The sequence below is a fragment of the Mustela lutreola genome, chromosome 9 (assembly GCF_030435805.1).
Source record: "Mustela lutreola isolate mMusLut2 chromosome 9, mMusLut2.pri, whole genome shotgun sequence".
Lineage (NCBI taxonomy): Eukaryota > Metazoa > Chordata > Mammalia > Carnivora > Mustelidae > Mustela > Mustela lutreola.
The window spans coordinates 13,906,760-13,929,266 of NC_081298.1; the positions used below are offsets into that span (position 1 = coordinate 13,906,760).

Consider the following 22,507-nt stretch of genomic DNA (forward strand, 5'->3'; position numbering starts at 1 on the left):
TAGCTGGCTTTCTCAGAAGGAAGACTCCGAAGCTGAGATTTGCACGAGAGGCGCCCTTGGGATCACATCTGTGAAAGGGAGAAAGATCTGGGCTGTCACATAGATTCAGTAAAAGTAGGTGCAAGTCCCTTCATAGATGAGCTATGAAGCTAGGCTGGCCCTTCACAGTCGTCCCAAGCTTGTATGAGGAGAGCTGGGACTCCCCTGTCAACCAGTCACTGAACATGGGCTTCCCTAGGGAAAGGGCATGACCTTGGATGGACCTTGGATGAAGCAGCTTTCTTTGGCCCAGGCACTCCCAGAAGAGTGCTCACAATGGGGGACTCTTTGCTGGCCGTATTTCCAGCCTCGATGGGAATTGGTCCTTTCCTCCTAAAGGGGGTCGGGGCCATGCATCCAGTGTCCGCTACTGTCCACCCCTGCCACTCTGCACCACTTCCTCATTTCCAGTTCCAGGACTCCCACTGGCATCCTTCCTGGAGGGAAAATTTATAAGAGCAACGTTAAAGGGACAAACCACAACCCCTGCAACATAGCTGGTCTCAGGGTCATACCGATACTCTGCTCGGTCAAGGGGTTCAGGATCCAAAAACTGGCTTTGATCTAGAAAGAGGCAAAAAGGCAAGGGCAGCAATATTCAGACCAGACAACTGGATTTTAAGATTAAAATCCCCGATTGGATCACGAAGGAGACGATTGCTACGCAATTTATGAACAGGATGTAATGGGCATAAAACTTTCCACACCCAACAGCAGAGCAGATAAACGTAGAAAGCAAAAATGGTCAGAAATGCAAAGACAATCTCATGAAAATACAGTTTCAGTAGGACGCTTCAATCTATCTCTTTCAAAATTGGTAACTCTGATAGCGAAAAATAGATACTTAGAAGAATTAGTAACATAGTCCACAAACTCAAATATTTCTTCATATGCAGAATATATATTTTTGTGCATCCATGAGCATTTACCAAAATCTATCATCTACTTGATCATAGAAAAATCTTGAAAAATTCAAGAAATTATCTATCTCCTAGCTCATCATTCAATGAAGAAAAAAAAAAAAGAAATAATTTAAACGGTTACCAAAATATACTTACTAGTTGGAAACCAACTGTAGGAAATACACTGTTTAAAAATACTTGGATCAAAGAAAAACAAAAGCAAAATTACAAATTATCTAGAAAACCGAGAAAAGGAGACTTCGCTGGAAAACTTATGGGGCCAAAAAAAGCTGTACTCAAAGGAAATTTTGTAGCCTTAAGTAACTCCATTAATGAGTGAGGAAAACTTGCTACTTGTATATGACTCCCTTGAAGCATTTCTTCAAATCCAGAGCCACATCTTACACCTCCCTCGTCTTCCCTGCCTCAGTCTCCCCTCCCTCTGTCCTCAGGCATTGTCTTGCTTCAGTAAGCATGATCTGTTGGTCTTACTACACACAACAATTCCTCCCCAACTTCAATGAGCAAATACATCAGCCAGGGCTCTTGTTAAACTGCTGGTTCTGTTTTAGTAGTTCTGGGGTGGGGCCCGAGATTCTGCATTTCTAACAGGCTCCCAGGTGACGCTGCGAATCCACTCACTCCCCACACGTATACTTTTTTTTAAGATTTTATTTATTTATTTATTTATCTATCTATCTATTTATTTAAGAGAGAGAGAGTGAGAGAGCATGAGCTGGGGAAGAGGCAAATGGAGAGGGAGAGCCAGATTCCCTGCTGAGCAAGGAGCCCAACTCAGGGCTTGCTCCCAGGACCCTAGTTACAAAACTCTTAGTAATGCTGAGGCTCCCCCTGGATCTCCTCCTCCCTGACTCACTTTCTCTCCCCCCCACCCCGCCCCAGCCTGGTTTCTCTGAGGCTGAACTCCTCCATGCAGTCTTAGCCTGTAGACTATACCCACATGCACTGTTTTCTGGGAAGTCCAGGCTAAGCCCATGCTGTTCTTGAGAAATAGAAAAAGAATGAGAAAATAAACTGAAAAAAAAATTAAGGAGAATTCATTAAGATAGAAGATGATATTTTAGGAAGAGTAGGGGAAAATATCCAAAATCCCTTTCTTTGAGGAAAACCGTCCCCAGATATCGGTCAGGGTTCTTTGGGGTCAGCAATGTACGCCAATGCTGATAACAAGGCAGCAAGCAAGTTTATTGATGAGAGATTGAGTAGCTCACCCTATTGCTATGAGGGCTGAAAAGCCGGACTCAAGGTGAAATAATGCCCACAACTGTGCCATCTACTGATGAACTACCACTCCTGCCACCACCCTTCCCCCCATGCTATATGACTTTGACCTTGGAATCATTGCCAGCACGGCCACCTGCAAAGCTCACTGCCTGTCCCACCAGGACCAGAAAGGGCAACCCCATGCAGAATTTGATTCCCCATGGAACCAGCCCACTTTCCATTCATCCCACAAAGGTCCAGTGTCCACGCCCTAACAATTAAGGAACCTTGGGAACTTGAGTTCTTTTTTTTTTTTTTTAACATTTTATTTATTTATTTGACAGAGAGAGAAAAATCACAAGTAGGCAGAGAGGCAGGCAGAGAGAGAGGAGGAAGCAGGCTCCCTGCTGAGCAGAAAGCCTGATGTGGGGCTTGATCCCAAGACCCTGAGATCATGACCTGAGCTGAAGTCAGAGGCTTAACCCATCGAGCCACCCAGGTGCCCTGGGAACTTGAGTTCTGATCCAAGCCTGGAGAGACAGGACTCACTACTGTGAATTTCTCCAAATCAAAGAGCGGTGTTCCAAAGAGGATGGGAAGCGGTGAATATAAGACAGATGTCTACTGAAAGCAATAAGACAGCTACACCCCTCGTGAGGCAGATCAAAAATAAGAGAAACAGAAGCAACATGTTTAAAAAAAATAATCCTGGCAAGCTCATTACCTAGAGTATCGCTGTCCCATAGAAATATAATGGAAGCTGCATATGTCATTAAAATTTTTCTAGCAGCCACATTAAAAAGAACAAAAAAGAACTAGAACGACGTGAAGTTAATTTTAATATTTAATCCAACATATCCAAAATAGTATGGCTTCAACATATACGAATATAACCAGTCAATATAAAAATAATTTTACTTTTTAGACATTTTGGGTTTTTTTCATCATAAATCTTGGAAATTGGTGTATATTTTATTTTATTTTTTTAAAAATATTGTATTTATCTATTTTAAGAGATAGAGAACACGAGCAAGGGAGAGGAGCAGAGGGAGAGGGACAAGCAGACTCCATGCTGAGCACAGAGCCTGATGCTGGTCGTGTTCCATGAACCTGAGATCATGACCTGAGCTGAAATCGAGAGGCAAATACAGCAGATTGGGTCTTCCAGGCGCCCCAGAAATTGGCATCTGTTTTAAACTTACAGTTCATTTCAAGTGCACCAAATCCACATGTGGTTCATGGCTACTATGTCAGATAGCCTAGAGATAGTAGAAATAAATTTAGAACCTTATTGCCCACATCATTCAGACAAAAACAAATTCCAAGTGATTTAAGGATTTGAATCTAAAAAAATAAAGTGATTCGAATCTTAGAAGAAAACAGGTAACGCTATACTTACCTAACACTTGCAACCTCTTTCTATCCACCTGCAATGCAGACGGCAGATAAAGGGTTAATACCTAGGTACACAAAGAGCTTTGGCAAATTAGTATCAGAATAAAAATGATCATAAGCACTCATAGAACAAACTCAAATGGTGAAAAAACCTAAAAAGATACCCAGCTTCCCTGGGAGTCAGAAAAATACACATTAAATAATAAGACTTTGCTGTGGGGCGTCTGGGTGGCTCAGTTGGTTAAGCAGTTATGCCTCTGCCTTCAGCTCAGGTCATGATCCCAGGGTCCTGGGATCAAGCTCCGCATGGGGCTCTCTGCTCAGCGGGGAGCCTGCTTCTCCCTCTCCCTCTCCTACTCCCCCTGCTTGTGTTCCCTCTCTCACTGTGTCTCTTTCTGCCAAATAAATAAATAAAATCTCAAAGAAAAAGTAAGACATGGCTTTACTCACATCAGACTAGCAAATCGGAAGCTTGTGAACACCTACCACAGGCTGGGAAAGGACTCTAGTCACCACGTCACAGATTGCTGGAGAGCCATCTAGCGACATCTATATTAAAAAAAAAAAAAAAAAAAAAAAAAAAAAAAAAAAAAAAAAAAAAAACCACAATAACAATAACAACAAAAAAAAACCCCATATATTCTTTGACCAGCAATCCCATGTCTGGGAATCCACAACCATAGAAATAAAAACCACAGAATGTACATAGATGTGGATGTTCTCATCAACAGGGATCATGAGTATGGGCAGAGGAAGGGCTGAGTGTGACACGTTTGTATCATGACATGTCATGCAGTCACTAAAAAAGAAACTTCTCATCTCAAGGGGACTTCTGTCCTCCCTCTCTGCAAGACGCAGAGAAATGTATAAACTACAGTTCCATTCCTGTAGGAGACGGGGAGCGAAATCTACACAGGTGTATCTATTTTCAGCCGATTGTATGAGCTCGAAGAGAGAGCTAGATGAGATAATCGCTCTGCTATCAAGGTTATCTGAGAAGGAGGAGAAGCAGGTGGCCCAGAGAGGAACATGGGAAGGGAGGAAAGAAAAACAGGAGAATAGGGACGCCTGGGTGGCTCAGTGGGTTAAAGCCTCTGCCTTCGGCTTGGGTCATGATCTCAGGGTCCTGGGATCGAGCCCCGCATCGGGCTCTCTGCTCAGTGGGGAGCCTGCTTCCCTCTCTGTCACTCTGCCTGCCTCTCTGCTTACTTGTGATCTCTGTCAAATAAATAAATAAAATCTTAAAAAAAAATAGGAGAAGAGAGAAAAAGGGGGAGAGGGCTGAAAGAAAACCTATTTCGAACATGAACGATTTCTGTAAAGTTATCATGTGTGTCTGAAAAGAGCAAACATTTATCTGCACATAAATCTAGTCGATAAAGCTTGTGAACTGTGGTATTTCAAATCTTTCCTGTGCTTTACCAGATGTTTCAACTACTTGCTCTGTGGATTTCTAAAGGTGTATTGAAGTTTCCCACCGAGATTTTTCTCCTTGCAATGCTATCAGTTTTAGTGTTATACGTCTCAATCCTATGGTACTAGGCACATACAAGCACAAAAGCTAAATTTATTAGTAGATTGAATATTGATCAATATGTAGTATTGATCAATATTAACAATATTTGTCAATATATCTTTTCAAATAACACTGATCGTTTTTGTGTGAAATCCATTTTGCCTAATGCCATGATTGCTTGCATGGTTTGCCTTCTTCCCGCTGGCTTGCCAGGTGCACTTTTTCCCTCACAGCATTTCCAGTCTTTCTGGGTTACTCTGCTTTTGCTCTCTCTAATAAAAAAGCATACAGTTTTACTTTTTTTTTTTAATTCAATTCAAGAATCTTTGTCTTTTCACAGTGAATTTAGTATAGTCACACTTAGGAAGGTCATTGATGCATTGGTACATTTCTGCCACTTTACCTTGTGTTTCCTATTGTATATGCTGTGTTCATGTTTCTTTTTCATCTCTACTTTTCAGGTAGTTGGAGAGCATTTCATTTGCTCGCAGTTACTTTTTCTTCTAATGACTTAGAAAGTATATATTCTGTTCCTATTGTCTTTATTTTTTGAAACACAGTTAAGCATATTAACTAATATCTATGTCTTCCTACCAAATAAAACGATGATCTTAGCATGCTTTAACTTTTCTCTCCTACCTCTTTTCCAGTCTTCGTACCTCCCCATCCCATGTTGTCATCTCAGATTATTATAAGTAAAGATTTTTTTTTAGACTTCTATTTTGCTGATTTCCTTGCTCACCTAGGTGTCTTATATCCCATGTTTTCTTCTTGGATCCATTTTCTTTTCATTGGAATATAACTCCCTACACCAGTGGTTTCTTTCTTTCTTTTTTTTTTTTTTAAGATTTTTATTTATTTATTTGACAGACAGAGATCACAAGTAGGCAGAGAGGCAGGCAGAGAGAGAGGAACGGAAGCAGGCTCCCCGCTGAGCAGAGAACCTGATGCGGGACTCGATCCCAGGACCCTGGGATCATGACCTGAGCTGAAGGCAGAGGCTTTATCCCACTGAGCCACCCAGGTGCCCCCACCAGTGGTTTCTTAACCAGAGGCTATATCGCAGCCCTTCCAATGTGAAGTGTGTTGTATCGTCACAGTGACTAAGGAGGAACTCCACTCGCATTTGGTGGAGGGTGGTCAGGGACACTAAGCAACCTGCCAGTGTGGGGTCTCAGTCTTACACGATAAAGAATCCTTCCACCCAAGGTGCCAACCATACCCTGAGGAGGAATACTATGCTACATGAACTGTGTGTCATAAACTGTTTTAGTCCATTTCTCTCTTTATGTCTTTATGATGCCCCTACATTTTCTTGACAAATTAGTTGAGTAAAGACTCCTAAACTTGCAAGTGTTCCACCAGAGAACTTTGAAGCTACCACTCTGCTCTTTTCTTACTTACAAAGTTGCAAATGAGAAGATGGATGTCAATCTTAGTTTCATTTTGTCCTTGGGTAATTTTTTTTTTTCCACTCTGGAAACATTCAGGATTTCCTTTTCATTCTTAGTGTCCTGAGATTTCAGGATTTCAGACGTATGTAGATGAAAGTCTTTCTGCATGCTTCCCATAAATATTCACTAGATCCTCTCACTAGAAGAGTTCATATATTTCTTAAGTTGTTGTTTTGTTTTTTTGTTTTTTTAAGATTTATTTGATACAGAGAGAGAGAGAGAGAGGGATGATCAGGATCCCCGCTGAGCAGGGAGCCCCATGGGCTCAATCCAGGCCCTGGGATCATGACCTGAGCCAAAAGCTTAAGGGCTTAGCCACCAGGAATCCCTTATTTTCTTCTTTATTCTGTAACTCACATGAAGCAGACAATGGAACTTTTGCAACTACCCTACATGTCTCCACACTTTGTATCTACTTTCCATCTGTTTATTCTTTGGCACGGCATTCTAGGAGAATTTCCTAAGTTCATCTTCTGGTTCATTACTTCACTCTTTAATCCATTTTGCTATTCAACCCATCTATTGAGATTTATATCTTATAAGCCCCTGCCTAGTGATAAATATGGCTCCTTGGATCTGCCCAGGACCCAGAGTCATGACCCGAACCCAAGGCAGACTCTTAACCAAACAAACCACCCAGGGGCCCCAATATGCAAGACGTTTCATTTGAAAAAACAAATTCAAATCTGTGCTATTTCCCTGCTTACAACCCTCTAGTTCATTCCCACTGCACACAGAAAGAAACCTAGACTCTTCACAGCAGAGCTGACAGGGCTGCCTTAGCTGACTTCTCTCTACCCTCCTCTTCCCTTAGCTTTGATGATCCAACCACCCAGTTCAAGGCGGGATCTTTCCTACTTCCAGGCCTTCCCACATTATACTGTTCCTTCTGTCTGGAACAGTCAGCCTTTGACCCTTCACCTTTCACCCTTGCCTGTCAAGTCTCACTGCAGTTATCATTTCATTTGTCAAGTCTCGATGCAGTTATCACCTCCCCAGAGAGGACCTCCAAAACCACGTCAGTTCTCCTGCTTTGGCGGCTGGAATTGCCGGGGAGTGAACAAAGCATTCTTCTATCACACTTATCTCAGTGTATAATAACTTATTTTATTTACTTGTTTGCTTGTTTGTTTGCTATCTCTCCTCTCTGGCTATAAATGCTCTGAGGACAGGGACCATGCTTTTGCTTACCACTCTGTAACCAACGACTGCATGAACTAAGAACTCAGCAAATGTCTCTGGAAAGCGCAGATGAATTCTTGGGTCCAGAGGTCTCCTACAGTACACAGGAGTCTTTCCATATGGTTTCCTCCCCAGGCCAGTCCTCCAAGGCCAGGCCCTCTGGCAAGAGGGGGCCTTCCTTTCTTCTGTGAGGGCTGCCTCAGTTTCTCACAGTAAGGAGGGCAATATTCAGCCCGCGTAGTCATACCGGTTGTTAAAGTATTGAAATTCTCCCATATTTATTGATAAATAGTAGCTGCTCCAAATCCCTTAGTGTTTTCCCCACTTGGTCAGCAGCCCTGACCTCTCCCTCCACTCCTAACCTCTTCGCCGGCCCTCATTCCAGAAACCTTTCAGTCCTTATTGCCTGCAGCCCATTGGCAAGTCCTTGAAACAGGCAGAGCGACCTTCCTCTGGGAGCTCAACATGTCTTCATGTTGACACTTTGCTAAGGGCAAAAGGCAGTCTTAGCGTACCATTATCCTGATCCCCCAGGATCCTGTAAGTCTACTTTAACATATAGAAATTCCTTTGGAGGGGTGCCTGGGGGCTCAGTCATTAAGCAGCCGCTTTGGGCTCAGGTCATGATCCTGGAGTCCTGGGATGGAGACCCACATCGGGCTCCCTGCTCTTCGGGAAGCCTGCTTCTCCCTCTCCCACTCCCTCTGCTTGTGTTCCTGCTCTCACAGTCTCTCTCTCTGTCAAATAAATAAAATGTTTTTAAAAAATCCCTTTGGAAACTTCCTTTATCTCAGCCTCCCAAGACTTATGTTAGTAATCATCCTCAAGCATATGGCCCCATGATACATATCTGAAGAGTGCCAGGACTGAGGTTTTATTAGACAGGAATAAATGACCTTTTCCTAATGATAGCTAGCACCCTTACAGTCCTGGAAACCTTGCTTCCAAAATTTCTTAGAGACTCACGCTATCCCTGATGAAGTCTTAGAATATAGGTGAGGTTGCAGGCTGCGGTCCAGAGCCGATGACCAAGAAAGAATTCTTGAGACATCTTTGGTGCAGAATGGTGGTTTATTAAAGCACGGGGACAGGACCGGTGGCCAGAAAGAACTGCTGCCTTGGGACTACAGGGAATGGTCCATTAGAAACCTACAAGTTGGGAAGGAGTCAGGGATGGCGTAATTCTCTAAGGAATTTTGGAAAACAAGGTTTCCAGGACCTTGAGGAGCTAGCTAATGTTGGGAAAAAGGTTATTCATTACCAGTAATAAAACCTTTGCTATGAGACCCTTCAGTTGTGTATCAGTGGACCATATGCTTGAGAAGGATTGTCAACATGTATAGAGTTTCCCAAGGAATTGTTAAAGTAGACTTACAGGGTCCTGGTAGTGGGTAGGGGTTGGTCAGGCTAGGATAGCCCTTTGCCCTTAGCACAGCCTTCAGGTGGAGGCAGTTGAGTCCCTAGAGGAGTGTCACTCTGCTTTTTTCAAGGGCTTGTCAGTGGGTAAGCAAATTTTATAATATTTTTCTTCTGCCTCTGTTTCCCACATCATCCCTAAGCCCCTCCCAAGTTGAAAGTATATAATGGGCCACTTCTCAGAATCCCAGTGCAGGTCTTTCTGCCCTGGGGTCCTGTCCCCCTGCTTTAATAAAACTAACTCTTGGCACCAAAGATGTCTCAAGAATTCTTTCTTGGCCAGGGGCTCCAAACCCCAACATTTCCTACATCAACGGGGGATGGGCAGAGAAGTCCCCTAGGAATCTTCTCTAGGAGCTGTCTGCTCTGATTTGCCAATCCCGCCCTCATTCCTCAATGGTTCCTGAATATTTTACATTGATTGTTTGATTTTACACTGATCCTTTACATTGATTCTCTGCTTCTGTTGTAACCAAGATGCTGGAGAAGCAGATCCAAGGAGCCATATTTATCACTAGGCAGGGGCTTATCTTCCATCCAGACAGACGCAGTGGTGGCAAGACCAGTGGCCCAGAGCAGTCTACAACCTCCCCCAGCCGCCCACGCGGGAGTGCAGGAGCAGCAGGCTCACCACTGAATCCTAGTGTGTTTACTGTTTTCCCCAAAATGATGGATCCATGGCCGTGTGTCTGCTCTGAGTGAGGTTTGTTGTTGTTGTTTTAAGCAGGAGAAAATCAAATTTAATAATGTACGTATGGGCAATGCACACAGACTTGGAAATTCTAATGACAGTCAGGCAACCATGATGGCTAAGGAGATGGGTAGGGGCCTGAGGATGCACAGGGGAGAAAGACCAGGAGCTGTGAGCGGAGATGTCTGGAAAGCAAAGGTTGTCCTGTTATGCAGAGAAGTTTCTTAGGCAAAGAGGAATCTCTGTTAATAGCTCTCTTCCTGGTACAGCGGGGCCGTTGAGGGGGAGGTAAAGAGCTTTTTCTGAATCTGCTCGGTTTGGATTGCTTTTAACTCAAAATAATGTTCCTGCCAAAGTGGCTCATCTTGGGGCACCGTGCCCTCGGCCCCTGCATTCTGGCCTCTGAAACCTCCCTGAAGTTTCATTTACATGCATTAAAAAAATGAAGCCGGTAAATTGTTCTGTATCATGGAACCAGACTTAGTCCTGATGACAGGTCAGTTCAGTTAGAAACTCATTTCAGGAGGTGGTGAAGCACACGTGTTTTCAAAGTTGGGCTCGTGGTGCAAGAAATCAGGTATTAGGAGCACCTGGGTGGCTCAGTCGGTTCGGTGTCCAACTCTTGATTTCGGCTCAGGTCGCGATCTCAGGGTCGTGAGATGGAGCCCCGGCGCGGGTGTGGAGCTGTTTAAGATCCTCTCTCTCCCTCTGCCCCCACCGCCCCCCCCCACCTTTCCCTCTTGCACAAAACAAAACAAAAAAAGACATCAGGAACTCAACAAGAGGCATTTCTATGGAAACGAAAGAAAAGCAACAGTTAATGATTAGGTCAAAATAGAAATCAGTTTTGGGGTTCTGAGGCTGGCCAGTGACGATTTCTAGATGTCAAGCTCAAAGCATCTTCAGAGAGAGTGTGAGAGCAGGCAGCGGTCTTCTGGGCAGATTTTCCCTGCAAGGGGTCCAGATGTCTTCGGTGACCTCTGAATGGTCCACACAGTGACAGGCCTGGGGATGGTCTACACGTGGGCTGTTGTGGCGATCTCCCTGAAGTTTACATGAGGTCCTTTATATTTCCTTTGCAAGGCGTTAGGAGAAAAGGCAGTTTGCATTTTCAAAGGAACTCACCTCTTCTGCCGTGTTTGTCCCATTTCCCAGGGATCTCTCAGGGGCAGTGGTGTCTCGGGGCAAGGGGCGTCCGGCAAGTTAAAGCCGCCTGCCAACTACTCCAACGGATCTGCCCTCCGAGGTCCTCCTAGCTACACTTAGAATCAAGTTGACATGAGGCCGATTAACACGAGAAAATCAAATTTATTGGCTTCAGTACAGGGAATCCAGACACGGAAAATTCCCTTTACAAGGGGACTTGCCAGGGGGCGCTCCAGACGTAAAGAATGGCCATTTCGTGATTTGCGGAGCAAGGGCAGGCGGTTCAAGTCCCAGCTCCGCCGCTTAACGGCAGTATTGTAAATGACAACTTCTCTGTGCCTCGGGGTTCCTCTTGAGAAAAATGGGAGTAAAAATAATAATTTCTACTTCAGACGATTGGGGTGATGGTTAAATTAGATGTGATATGTAAAGTCCCAGGAGTCGATAAAATTAATGTAAAATCTATAAAGCAGTGCCTGCCTGCTACCTTGTTATATTGGTAAGTGGTAGCTATTATTTTTATATACTGGGTGTGCTAGACATTTCTCAAATCTTATTGAATATACTTCCCCATGGCCTCCTGCCCCCACCACTCTGTCTCTCTGTCTCCGTCTCTGTCTGTCTGTCTGTCTCTCTCTCTCTCTCTCTCTCTCACACACACACACACACACACACACACACACACACACGCTTTAGATGTTGAAGATGACTTCCTCCGCCAGCAGGGGGCGCTGGTCTCACACAAGAAGCTCAAGCAGCTCCCCCGTTGGGGCTGACAGCTGACGACTCACCCGGGTCTCCAGGACACCCTCCCCTCTCTTCACTTCCACTCACAAAAATACACGATAAGCCCCAGTTCCTGGAAGAACGATCTTTGCAAATTAAGTTATCGTGAGTGATGTGAACCCCCAACCTGCAAGAGCCGACGCTAGCCTTAGACTGGCTGGCTTCCTCCCGCCCTTTGCCTCCCACTTAAAACACCAAGTCACCATGAATTTTCGTAATGATACTTTATTCCTCTGTTTTAGTCATTTTTCTTCTCTTGCTCTCTGAGGCAGAGAGTTGTCGTAAGGGAGACGGCACCATGTTGCAGAAAAATCTCAGGCCTTGAAATTAGGCAGAGAGGATTTGAATACTGGCTTCATTGCTCCCCCAGACAACCCCAGGCAAATGTCCACACCTCAGGATTCTCCACTGCAGAATAGAGGTAGGAACAGATGTGCCTCAGAGGAACGTGAGGAGCAGATGAGATCGTTAATTAGCACAAAGTCTCCTATGTATCCAGGCTTAATCATTATTTGAGAAATAGAACAGACTGCAGAATGAAATGCCCAGGTATTATATTGTTTTCCGGGGGCAGCATAAAGAGAAGGTCATGCACTTTGAAGTCAGGCTGACTTAGATACTATATGAGCTGTGTGGCCCTAGCAAGTGTCTTTGTACCGCTAAGCCTCAGTCTTCCTCATCTGTAAAATGGGCTCTCGAGAGGATCTTAAACAGCTCCACACAATTTAGAAATTGATAACTTTGAATGATCATATATGTCACAGTCCCCAACATAAATCTTGGCACATAGACCCACAATAAATACTAGCTCTATTTCTCTAAATAGATAAAGGTAGGTTTGGACACTTATGAGCCACCACATCAGAAATTCTTCCAGTGGGATTGCGGGATTGTATTTCAACAATAATCTACGTGAAGGGCTACACTTACTATAAAAGTGTTTAGGAAGATTCAAATATAACGCGAGTCAAATTTGGAGAGCCCCTCCACTTACCCATGGCTTGTTTTCCTTTGTTTATTCAGTGCTACAATAAATAACATATCAACCACGTACCGTGCACTAGATCTGCTCTGGGCACTGAGGATACAACTAGTGACGAGACAGTCAATGTCTCCGACATCGTGGAACTTAGGACTCTGGTGGAAGTCAGGCAAGAAAAAAGGAATGATGTTGAGCACATTGGGGGACATTGGAGCAGGCTTAGGGATCAGAAGGGGTGGGCTGGGGCTAGATTCAAGCCCTTAGGGTGGTCAGGGAAGACTCGCCTGAGGAGGCTTTAGAGCAGACCTGAGTAAAGCGAAGTAAGCAGGTGACGATTAGGGGGAAGAGCATTCCAGAAGAGGGAACAGCAGATGCAAAGGCCCAGAGGTGGGGAATCAGGCAGTAAGTCTGTAGCTGAGTGAGTCGGAGGAGACAGGACATAGATGAAGTCAGAGTAGTCACGGCCCAGATCATGTGGGGTCCTGTGGTCCCTGTTGGAGACCACCCCCCTTTTGACAGATGGGCCACCTTCCAGCTCAGGTGGACGTGGGTGGGCATGACCGAGCACCAGTGGTACAGGGGAGACAGGATCCCTATGGAAGTAAAATCTGTGAGTAGGTGACAAAAGATGTCATCTCGGGAACACCTGCAGGGTGGTCCTTACAGGGGTCAGAGAAGGTGACCTTCTGTCACAGGAGAGAAGGCGGAGCTCTCTGGTACTGAGTGTGGATTTGTCAACGAGATGAGAGAACTTTCTTCTTATTGTCTCCTTATCTCCTTGTAAGAAACAATCCCGATTGTGTCTTTTTCTTTCTTTCCTTCATTCTTTCTTTTTGTTGTTGTTGTTGTTTTGTTGTTAGAGAGATAAGAAAGTCATCAGTGACGAGTGAGGAGCTGAAGGCAGGAGAGAGAAGACACAAGAGGGCCTCAGGGGGAGTGGGACTAGGGACACCAGGGAGATGCAGCGCCGAACGGTTGCCACACAGTGTGGAGGATGCACCTGGGCCGCAAAAGGTTCTGTATTTCCTTCTGAGCCCTTCCATTGCTGGGCACAGGTGAGAAACGGATGGTGAGCTGAGTTTAAGCGGAGTTGGGACTTTCCGGGTGAGTCAATGGAGAGAGAAGGAAGCATAGGAGGTGAGCGTGGACACAAGGGAGTCATTGTAGGGGAGACCGGGGCTCTAAGCTGGAGAAGGAGGAAAATGAAGCCACAGACGCGACGCCAGACTATCTGAACATGGAAGGTCTGGGAGTTAGAGAACCGGGAGGAGTATTTTGAGAACCCTCCAGTTTCAGATGTGGCTTCAGAAGAACTCAAAATATTCTAGGTAATTTCCTCACATAACAAATACTTACTGAAGGCCTACCATAGTTTTGAAAACTACCTACAACTTATTGAACCCTTGTTCAATGGTTGAACATTGTTCCAAGTGTTGTTCATTTATCGCATCTCATTTAATTCTCTGGACAATCCAGTAAGTTCAGTACTCTTACTGTCCCCATGGTACAGATGAGGAGACTGAGGCTCACAGAGATCTAGTAAGTTACACAAGAACGCCTGGCTGGTAAGTAACAAAGAGCTCTGTATGATACAAGGCTCTACCATGTGCCAGATACTGTGTTGGGTTACGTAATCATGACATTCAACATCAGGTACTTCCCCTCCTTGATCTCATCTTGAAGACAGAGCACCTGGCCTCAACTGCCCAAGGGTAGCAGCTGGGAGTGGAGGTGGAGGAATCTGGAATTCTTCCCTTGTGTACAGCCTGGTGTCAGTGAAGGAGTCTGCCTTCCTTAGCCAAGGGCAAGACATGCTGCCTGGGCTCAGCCAACCAGACTCTTGCCCCAGGGACTTTGGTTCTGATCAAAGAAAGCTCTGTTTGAGAAAGGGAAGAAAAGGATGAAGCTAATTCATTCTGACTACCTCAACACTCACAGCATCTCCAGTCTCTGTCCTTCCCTAACCTGGCTCTCCAGCTTCCTGTCACTTCCGTGAGTTAGCCACCAGCCGGCCACAAGCTCCTTTTCTGCTGAAGTTAGCTAGAATTAGTCCCTGAAACTTGCAATGAAAGACCTGCAGTGGCCTATCAGGGGAAAAAAGACAAGGTAGTATAAAGCTAGAGTGAGTGACTCGTTCCTGAAATTAACGTGCACGGAGCAGGCCCAGGACTAGGGCAAGGCAAGGAGGCACCAAGACGCCAACTTAAGGAGATGTCCCCTTCAGGCTGTATAAGTGCAGGGCTCGCTCTAATAGATGACCCTCTCTTTCCGTCCCCCAAAAGTGAATGCCCTAAGGACCAAAGATTAATTCTCTTTTACATAAGAGTATGAAATGACCTGGAAGTATTTCAAGTCAGCAGGTAGCTTTCTGCTCCATGTGATCATTCGGGGACCCTGGCACCCTCTGTGTTGTGGCCTTGTCATCCCCTTGCATGTTATCATCAGGACAAGGTCAAGGCTGGGTCCAGCCATTGAGAAGGATGGGGGGTGGGGGAGGAGGCAGGCCTATTGACTAAAGGCCTTGCCTGAAGTTTCACTTCCACTGGCGAAAACTCAGGTATCTGGCTGTTCTTTTTTTTTTTTTTTTTTTTTTTTTTTTAATTCATTTGAGAGAGAGAGCACAAGCAGGGGGATTGGCAGAGGGAGAAGACTCCCAGCTCAGCCTCAATTCCCAGGATCTGGAGATCGTGACCTGAGCCCCAGGCATATACTTAACCCTCTGAGAGCCACCCAGGGGCTCCTACCTGGCCTTTCTTAACTGCGAGTGGGAGTGGGCAGTACAGCTTAGCTGGGCAGTCATGTTACTATGGAAGCCAGGGAGAGGGAGCTTGGCAGACAGCTGGTCGGCCACAACAGTCCCTGACCACATGGAGACCATGTCTCAGTAATAATCAAGGCTGCTGGGTATAAGCATCATAGGGGCTCCGGGAGGGGGAGCTGTTGATGGGCTGGAATAAATGGGGAAGGCAGGAAGGAGTAGAATGTTCCTTAGGAGGTTAGTTATAGGAGTTAGCTTTCCCTAGAGCCCGGGAAAGGTAAGGTGAACATGGCTTGCCACCTTGCAATGGGGCGAGAAGGACAGCAGTAGGCAGAGGATGGGAATCGGAGTAAGCAAAAGCTGGATCTGACTTCTAGTTCTTGCACTGACCTCCGGCACATCCTTAACCATGCCACACCTTCGACTCCTCCTTTGTAAAAGGATTGAGATGACAGCGTCATCAACAACAACAGTAACAGACAATAACAGTATGGTCACTAACAAAGTCACCATGAGGAGCCCACGAAACTATACAAGACTCTGATATCCAGCAAACGGGTAGACCAGGGGTGGGCCAATTACGGCTCCGGCCACCCGCTAGAACTCAGTCACACTCATCGGTTTATCTGTCGCCTGTGCAAAGTGGAGTAGTTGTCAGAGAGACCATATGGCTGAGTATTTACTGGGTGGACTTTTGGGGAAAGTTTGCTGAGGACCTCAGCGTTGGTGGTGGGGCAGGGTTGCCTTGATGTTAGCTCTTACTGACCTTCAACTTCTGTGAGCACCAGTTTGTTCACCAGCAAAATAAGACTAACAAAAGTCATCTCTGATGTTTCAGGGATCGAATAAACCAACACGCATACGACGGCTCTGTAGATTGCAAGGTGCCCTGTGAACGGTGGTGGTCGTTATTTAATCCTTTCTGGGTAGTATCCATCTCACGCAGCCTCTGCCGAGCATCTGTAAAATGGACAACAAAATCCATACTTCTCGGGATTGTTGTAAGGATCTGTGAGACAAAATGCTGAAACCATAAACTTCAGACTCAAACCAGCACAGTGGGGCATTTTGCTCTGCGGGCCACTAGCTGTGCCATTTCTGGCCCGCTGGGGAGCCTCAGTTTTCTTATCCCAAACAAAGGGATCGGCATAATACCTACATTGGAGCTGCTGTGAGTATATAGGAAGATAGCATGAGTGAGGCCTTGGCTCTGGCCTTGCTCTGATCCCGGTAACAAACGCCACCTCCCACGGGATTCCACTGACAGTACAGCTGAGCCGCAGCCCTCTGCCTCTACTCAGCGCCCACGGTCAGCCCCGGGTGCAGGTATAATTAGCTCCCTCTCGGTGGTGAGCAGCCACGGCTGCTCACAGCCTCTGACACGACTGTCACCTCCCACTCAGTTACCCCACTGTTGAGTGTGCATTACATGCCCGCTGGGCATGGGGCTGAGTGCCACCGGAGGACAGCTCAGCCCTCAAAATCTCCGAGTTGTCACAAGGAACCCAAGCCTTTTCCTTCACTCCCGGGCTGTGCCAAAAGAAAAGTTTGAGGGAGAAAAGGCCGCCTCTTGGATCCGCTGCAAAATCCCGCTCCTTCGGACCCCACAGCACGCGGAGTGGGTGGCGAGGTTGGGTGGGAAGGAAGCTTGTTTCCTTCAGAGGCCTCCGCCAGTGGGGCGGGGACATGCCGGCGCTTCCCCCCCTCCGGCAGTTGGGCCCGCCTTTCTTTGAGTGACAGGCAAGCAACCCAATTGAAGAAAGAGGATTCAGCGTGACGGCGAAGCGGAGCAATAGGAACCCGGGTCGGCCTGCGGGGGCGGGGTCCCGGGAAGGCGGGGCGGGCGGAGGCTGGAGGAGCCGCGGAGGCGAGACCCGGGCGCGGGAGCTGGGCCTAGGTCGGCGCCCTGGTGAGTGAGGGGGGCGCCGGGCGCCAGGGCGTGGCGGGCCGCGGAGAGGGCCCTGGCCGGAGGGATGCGGGGAGGAGAGGCCGGGCCGGGGAGGGGGCCGGAGGCTGCGGCCTGCATTTGCCCCAGGGGTTGAGGGGCTGGAGGGCGGGCCCGGCTGCACCGCGCCGGTTCGTCAGGGGGTCGCGGCCCTGCTGGGCGCCGGTTCCCCACCGGGAGTGGCGTCGGGTGGGGAAGAGGGCGGGCCGGGCCTGGAGGAGCGAAGGGAGAAGGGTGGGGGGATGGAGCCTGCGGGCAAGACGAGCAGATGGGGGAGGGACGGGGTGGGAGCGCGCTCGCTGGGAGCCCGGGGAGTGTGTGCGGCTGGGTGGCCCTCGGCCGCGGCCGGGGAGTCTCTCTTGACATCGCCGCCGCGACGCACACGCTGCCCATCACCCCGCCCGGTGGAGCCGGCCGCTCTGTGGCCCCCAGTCCGTCTACTTCTCATCTCCGCCGCTCCCCTTCCGTTCAGGCGTCTATCGCCTCCTACCTGGGCGGTTGCACTGTCCTACCTGATGGGCCCCCACGCTCTCCCGCCGCTCTGCTGTGCGCCTCGCACCGTGGCCAGTGGGGTTTTCAAAATGCACATCAGATCCGGACACTCCGCTGCTTAAAACTGGCCAGCCGCCCAGCTCTTGCAGGGTCAGCCCGAGATCCTCGCCCAAGCCCTGGAGATCTGGAACCTCCAGCCTGTCCCTCCTGTTCAGTTCTCTTCACACTGTCCTTTCTCTGTTCCTTACACATCCCAAGCCCTAGCTTTCCTCGGGGTCTTTACACTTAGCCTTCTTCTGTGTCGCCCCCCTCTTCCCCGCCCATTTTAGTCCAGTAAACTCATCTTCAGGCTTCAGATCTGCACTCAGGTGTCACCCTGACTCCTTCTCCAGGTCACCCTGGGTACTTTTGTCACCCTGGGTACTTTTGTCACCCTGGGTACTTCTTCATCACACTTGAACAACTGCAGTTTTACCTTTATTTGTGAAAGTATTAGAATGTCTGTCCGTCCCACCAGATAAGAAGGCCTAGAAGATAGTGTCTGGTTTTGCTCTTTGTGCATCTCGAGCCTCTTGCACAGGACCAGGCACCGTAAACATTTATTAAAGAAGGGGGTGGAGGTCTTGGCTTAGACAGGAGGAAGGGGGTGTGAATCGTGGTCCCTGATAGCCTGCCAGTGGGGGAAGGAAACCAACCTGGGAATACTTTCTGTGTGCCAAGCTCTATGCAGAACAATGCTTTGTGTCCAATAGAAATAGAATGCCCTATAGGTAGTTTAAATCTTTTAGTAGCCGCATTAAAAATTTAAAAGGAAGCAGGTGAAATCAATTTTTGGAACACATTTTACTTAACCTATTATATTCCAAAATAATATTATTTTGACATGCGATCGATATAAAGACCCTATTAATGGGATAGTTCCCATTTTTGTGGGTGCCCTAAGTCCTTGAAGTCTGGCATGTGTTTTCTACCTATAGCGGGTCTGATTTAGTTTGTGGTAACCACATGCCCAGTGCTCAGTGGCTACACAGGACACAGGTCTGGGGCTGCCCTCTTGGGCTGTGCAGTTCTAGAAGCTTTGTATACTTGTGGCATTTAATCCCCTTTAGAGTCTTTTGGGGTAGTTCTTGTTGCCTGCATTTTACTAATAAAAATAAGGAAGCTCTTAAAAGTTACATTGCCTGCTGGTGATCACGCTAGCGTTTGTGAGTGGAGGAGGGAACATTAGGACTAGGACCCCCTGTGTTCTTCTGGAGTCTGGTCTCTCTATACCCTATGCTGCCTCTAGGAGGTGCCAAGGAGGTCTGGGAGTGCAGGAAGTGGGGACTAAACTTGAGAATGGTGGCACCTGTGGCTATATTGCACATTCTGTCTGGTTTCGTGTGGAGTAATACGTCTGGATACATCAGTACCACCTGTCTAGGTGGCTCAGGAACAAGCATATTTAATGCTTCTGGAGGAAAACCCTGCAAGGCAAGTCCTTCTTTGACCCAGTTGCTATACCTCTCAGCACAGTCTACACGGTGGTCCTGGGAGATGGGGAGATGGGGAGAGAAATATGCAGGGCCTGCAGTGTCCTGGTGGTGCTGGGAGCAGCACGTTCGAGTTAACACTGGCTGCTCAGTTCCACGATTGCTCACCGAGTGAGCGTCCCCTTACTGCGAGGCCAGCGCTGTTCTACTTAGGGTGCCTGGGGAGTGTAAGTCACAGCCCTTATTTTCAGGATGCTTACCATGGAAGGACAAGACCAGATCGTAGGGTGATTAGGTGACGCCCAAGACAACCACATGGTGTGACAAAGACCCAGAATCAGTGGTCAGTAGAGCCTGCAAAGTTGTTGTCGAGACCAAGCTGTGAAATGTGTTTGAAAGCGTTGAATTTGAGCTTCCTTAGGTGGGATGGATGCTTTGCAGTTTGCCTCAGTGCCTGCATAGATGCTCCTTGGCTTATTTACTTATCTGCCTGGCTGCTTAAGGCATTTGACTTTGTCACCCCACTAGGCATGGTGGTTTAATGTGAGTCACCAGGAAAGACTGGTTGAGCGCCTGTTATGTGGCAGGCTTTGTAGTGGCCATGGCTCTGAAACTGATTAAAAAGTCTCCAAGGTGCTGCTTCTGGAAGAAAATAATAATAATAATTATTATTATTATTATTATAGAAGAACACCACCACCAGCGGTGCTTTGCCTCCTTGATTGCCTTCACATATGTTCTCATTTTGTCATCAATTTCCTGCAGCCTGAGGGTAGGGTTTTTGTATGCTAGGAAATGTGGTTATGGTGTTTTTGCAGCTTCTTCAAATTCACACAGCTGGAATTCTGCTTACTCTGTGTCAGAAATCACACTTATATGATTAACATAGATTATCTCACTTAATATTCATAACCTCTTGAGAGAGGAGGGTTGATTCGAATCCCCATTTTACAGATACAGAAATTGTTAGAGCTGAGCTCCAAATCCAGGTCTGGCCCACTCCAGAACTCAAGCTCCTAACCATTAAGTGACACTGGCTTACCAGAAGGTCAAGGTGGGAAGAGACCTCAAAAACATCTACTAACTCCCTCATTAGATCAGGACAAGAGGGCCAGAATGGCTTGTGGTCATGGTGAATCTGGGCAGTCAGATCCCTTGTGCTGTAGAGAGGGAACTAACCCAGACATGGGGGACCAAGACCTTCTTTTGTCCCTAACTGGTGGTGTGGCCTTGCCAGCTTCTCTGGACCTCAGTTCTCTTATTTATAAAGTGAGAGGGCTTGGCCTGATTTTACAGTGAGAACAATGCTGTGTTGTTATGGTTGGTATTGAAAGAGTTGGGCCCACAGCCCGGGACTTCAGCCATGACCCAGGACTCTTCTGGGCTCACCACACCCCCTCCCTACACAAGCTCTGCCACCCTGTTGCAACCACCATGGGCTGTTGAAGGGGAACAGTTCCTTAAAGTTCATCAGTATTTTCCGTCTCATTGTCTGTTTCACTTCCAAAAACCGAAGCAAGTAGTCTGTAAACCCTGAACCCTTCTAAATCTGCCAGCTATTATAGTTAGGGATTTGTAAAGTTCTAGGCAATGGACAGTTCTCTGCAGTGTTTTTATTCTTGTTGAAAGGCAGTAGGTCTCAGGACATCCTGGAGAGTATTTTTATTTATTTTCATTTAATTTAATTTATTTATTTATTTATTTATTTTTAGAGAGGGAGTTGGAGAAGGAATCTTAAGCAGAGTCTACACCCAGTGCAGAGCCCAGTGCAGGGCTCGATCTCATGACCCTGAGATCATGGCTGGAGCTGACATCAGGAGCCACGCAGGCACCCCATGAAGGGTATTTTTAGTGTGGAATTCTGCAGGTTCTGCAGTGTGCCAGGCAGTGTGCTGCAGACATTGGGGAAGCGGGGGGAAGGGACACAGGCTGGATGTGTCCCTGCTCTCAGATGGCTAATAGTCCTCTTGGCTGTGGCTTTCAGCCCTGACCACCATTAGGATCACTTGGGTGGTGAGAGGGTTCAGAGTGCGGGGTGGGCATCGATGGTGCACAACCAGAGGTGAGGACCGCTGGTCTAGAGTCTGCTTCTCACACTTGAACATGCATGTGACCACCCCTGCACATGCATGTGACCACCTCCCCGGCCACCGGGGGTCTTGTTTGAAGGTGGATTCCCACTGAGCAGGTGATCCTCCATGACTGCAGGTTCCCAGGCACTGCGCATGCTACTGGTTGCAGCTCACACTTGAGTAGCAAAGAGGCCGCACAGAGAATTTGAAGTCAGGGGGCTGTGAAGGTTTGTGTAAGAAGACTGGGAACACAGAGGAGGGGCAGTTAATTCTGCCTGAGATAAGAAGACAAGGAAAGCCACACCAATGAGGGAATGTGTGAGCTGGGCCTTGAAGGATGAGTAGGAGTTTGCCGGTTGGCTAAGGTGGAAGGTCAGCAGCGTGTGTGAAAGTGCATACTCAGGGGTACCTGGGTGGCTCAGTGGGTTAAAGCCTCTGCCTTTGGCTCAGGTCATGATCCCAGGGTCCTGGGTTCTGGCCCTGCATCGGGCTCTCTGTTCAGCAGGGAACCCGCTTCCTCCTCTCTCTCTGCCTGCCTCTCTGCCTACTTGTGATCTTTGTCTGTCAAATAAATAAATAAAATCTTAAAAAAAAGAAGAAAGAAGAAAGAAAGAAAGTGCAGACTCAGAAGAGCGTGATGTTTGAGGGAGCAAGATGGTTTGGGGCGACGTGCTAGCATCTATGCGGGAAAGTCTGGACAGCACTTCCACCCTGAAGAGCTACTGAGTGGAACTGGGGTCAGCACTCTGCTAGCGAGTTTGAGCTCTGTTCTGTATGCTTGGGAACTCCGCAGAGGGCTTCTGTGCAGGGTAAGGGGAGACCCAGGTGATCCTTAGGGCAAGTGTTCAGGGAAGAAGCCCGAACAGTTAACCACTTCCCATTCCCGTCCCCTTCCTCACTGTGCTGTGGGTCCAACTTAGTGGCTTTGGGGTGAGGCGGGTGTTCGGCAAATTTCTACAAAAAGAAATGTCAGCCGCTGTTGTCACGATGGTCCCTCTCAGCCTTTTGAGCAGTGCGTGGAAAAGTTGAATCTCT

At 47.3% G+C, this 22,507-nt stretch overlaps 1 protein-coding gene across 1 annotated transcript in view; it reads left to right on the top strand.

Moving 5' to 3' along the window:
- Positions 1 to 17,308: 17,308 nt before the first annotated feature.
- ELMO2 (engulfment and cell motility 2) overlaps positions 17,309 to 22,507 on the top strand; it is a 38,842-nt gene continuing 33,643 nt past the window's right edge. The window contains exon 1 of the mRNA XM_059132959.1: positions 17,309 to 17,400. The gene's annotated coding sequence lies outside the window, so the exon portion shown is untranslated. The remainder of the gene's footprint in view (positions 17,401 to 22,507) is intronic.